General features: G+C 33.1%; 1 long non-coding RNA gene across 1 annotated transcript; it reads right to left on the bottom strand.

The window, feature by feature from the left end:
- Positions 1-1,885: 1,885 nt before the first annotated feature.
- On the bottom strand, positions 1,886-2,615 carry LOC104815347. Its single transcript, XR_772083.2, has 2 exons — positions 2,456-2,615; positions 1,886-2,349 (listed from the first exon to the last, which is right to left on the bottom strand). It is a non-coding gene; the product is annotated as an uncharacterized LOC104815347 (long non-coding RNA).
- Positions 2,616-3,392: the final 777 nt, after the last annotated feature.

Below are 3,392 nucleotides of genomic sequence, written 5' to 3' on the forward strand. Positions count from 1 at the left end.
AAATATTTGAAAGGAACACCGAAAAAAGGAATATGGATGAACCGTAATAATCACGCTGAACTAGTCGCCTACTATGATGCGGATTGGGCAGGAGATATAACAGATCGGAAATCAACAACGGGATACTGTACGTTTTTTGGAGGCAACCTAGTAACTTGGAAAAGCAAGAAGCAACAAGTGGTGGAAAGATCAAGCGTGGAAGCGGAATATAGAGCTATGGCTAACACAACGTGCGAAATCATGTGGGTTAAAGCTCTCCTTCAAGATCTCGGAATTTCTACAGAGCAACCGGTGACACTCCATTGTGACAGCCATGCCGCCATGCATATCGCTCAAAATCTGGTATTTTACGAAAGAACTAAACATATTGAAGTTGATTGTCATTTCATTCGTGAGGAGATATCAAAGGGAATCATTGCAACTTCTTACACGAAGAGCAACGATCAACTAGCCGACATTTTCACGAAGGCCTCCAATATCAAAGTATTCAACAACTCTCTCTCCAAGATTGGTATCGTCGAACTCCCCAAACCAATCTTGAGGAGAATGTAGAACCAGACAATCACTCTCAAAGTGATATGGCTCATGTTGAACAAGCCCAAGTTGCAACCAACGATCACATACACACTCACAGACTGGATCATGGAACAATGGATGAATGGTTCAGCCCATGGTTTGATATTGGGCTGAATATGCCGTTAGATGATTGAAAGAATTAAAGGAGAACAAATTGCCAAAATCATATCTGCATATTCTCTTTCGATATATGCTTTCCATGTAAACAAGATACCCTTTCCATTCTCTCTCATATGTTGTATTACGAATATGCCTTTAAATAAGGTTGAATATGACTTCTGCAATAATAAGAAAAAAGGAGATCTCTATCTCCACTATTCTCTTGAAATCTCTCTGTTCTCTCAAATTTCAGATTCTTTCAATATCATATTTACATCAAACATAATAGGAAAAAAAACACTGAACTTTCGAATTTTGACCAAAAAAACACTGAACTTTTTTTTTAATCAAATAAACATTAAACTTTTTAAGTTTGACAAAATAAACGCTTAACTCTTCTATGATTATTAAAATAAACAAAATGAATGATGTGGCACAATGAGATGAAAACACGTCATTATTTTATTTAGTTTTTTTACAATCGAAAAAAGTTCATGTATTTTTTTGGATCACTAAAAAAATTCAGTGTTTTTTTTATAATTGTAGAAAAGTTCATGTATTTTTTGGATCATTTAAAAAGTTCAGTGTTTTTTTAGATTCGTTTAAAAAGTTTAATGTTTATTTGACAAAAAATAAAATTCGGTTTTTTTTTTCAAAATTGAAAAGTTTAGTGTTTTTTATTTATTTTTCCAACATAATAATAACAAAAATATCAATTATTATTATTATTATGGATTACTGTTATAAACAACGATAATAGTTGCGTTTAGATGTCTGTTTTCTTTAACCCCTGATTAGAAATGTTTAAAAATTCTAAGAATAAATTTGCTACAGTATTAAATTCAGAACTTTTAATTTCTATTATAATAATAATTTTTTGGATATTTCAAAGTACAAATTTATTTTTTCCATTCATTCGTCCAGGGTTACGATCTATACTAGATTTTTGTTTTCCATAAACGGAATAAATTAATTATTTCATCTAGAAAAAACCTTTAAAAAAAACAATTTATTATTTCATCCAATAAATGCATTTAAGCGTCACATTATTAAATATGTTACAATTTCCGTTTTCCATAGTTACTTGATTCATCTGTTATTATACTTTTAACAATTTTCAAAACATATTAAAGATTGATACATGACCTTTTTCAAGTAAACATTATGTAAATAAAATGGGAAATGGGTTACACAACGTTACGCGTCACGATGAGAACGTGGTATATATATAGAATGAAAAGCAGAAACTTCCACGAAGTTTTTATTTAGTCTATGCATATACACACGTACTTCATCATCAAAGCCCCATGAGGTTTCTCCTACACATAGACACGAGAGCGTATACGTAAATCCACAATTATGCATGGCCCTAGTGTACGTACGTACATACACATACACATACACACACACACACACTAACTATATATATATATATATAGATATATATATAGGTCTAGTGACCAGGCTCGTTCTCCGGCTGAGTTTGGACAGCCTCGCCGGCGTAAGATCAGCAACACTTTTTGCAGCGAAAGAATCCTTTGCGGCAGGCACCGTTGGGGCAGCCACCTCCTGGTCCGCCACGGTTGCCAGGTCTGGGGGGTTTGACAGGGATTCTGCCTATGAGACCTTTGAATGGTCCGAGTCCGTCAGGGTGCTGTGCCTCCTCGGTGGCTTCTGCTCATGAGATGGCAAAAATTATATGGCATTAATGTCACGTGTCTTAAAAGAAACTAGACACGGTCGAATCTATATTAAAAAGACAACGTAGGATCTTAATTACCGCTGTTCTTCTCGGTCGAGGTTTCAGCGAGATCTCTGGCTGCGACCTCCGAGGCCACGAGAAGAACAACAAAGAGACCCACCAGAATCAAAGCTTTGGAAGCCATTGCTTTTTTCTTGTGAACAAGCTAGTAGCAAGAAGAAGTGAGAGATGAAGAAAATGTTCTCCGGACGCCTCTATTTATAGTCTCGAGTGAGGGAATAGCATATGAGAAAAGTCAAAGAAATAACACTAGATTTTTTTAATAAAAATATATATATATGTGAGTAGGATGGTATTAGAATGTGATTAAATTCTTTTTTTTTTGGTTAAAGAATGTGATTAAATTCTTAAATAGTTATATTAATTTATATATACATACAAACAAATCGAATATCTTTTCGCTCTCTGCATCAACGCAAAAATATTAATACTATTAATACTCAAACTCTTAAATTTTATACGGACGTTATCATGACACATGAAATAAGACACGTCACACATCTATTATTTCAATTTAATTCGACAATAAAATTGTTAAATAACATAGTGATGTCCGCCCAAAAAATACATTTTTTAAAATGTGAATTTCATATATATATATATATATATAAATATGTAACAGAAATGCAAATTTTAAGCATCATTAACGGAAATATAGTGAACTTGTATAACTATAAAATTCGCTAAAATTATGTAGATCTAGGAAAATAAATGTGGTAAGAGAAAGAAAGATGATAAGAACGTTCATTACCAAAAAAAAAAAAAAAAAAAAAATTCCGTGAACTTGTAATCGATTTAATTAGAGATAAACAGCAAATCACGTGTACATTCAATGACCATTTCAGTATAGAAAAAACCAGTCACTCACTCTCTCTCTCTCAAATTCAAGAATCGATTAATAGCCAATATAAGGCCAAATCATTTCTGGTGGAATCTCAAGAGGAAAGTCGTGTGT

This window comes from Tarenaya hassleriana, unplaced genomic scaffold (genome assembly GCF_000463585.1).
Source record: "Tarenaya hassleriana unplaced genomic scaffold, ASM46358v1 Cleome23, whole genome shotgun sequence".
Lineage (NCBI taxonomy): Eukaryota > Viridiplantae > Streptophyta > Magnoliopsida > Brassicales > Cleomaceae > Tarenaya > Tarenaya hassleriana.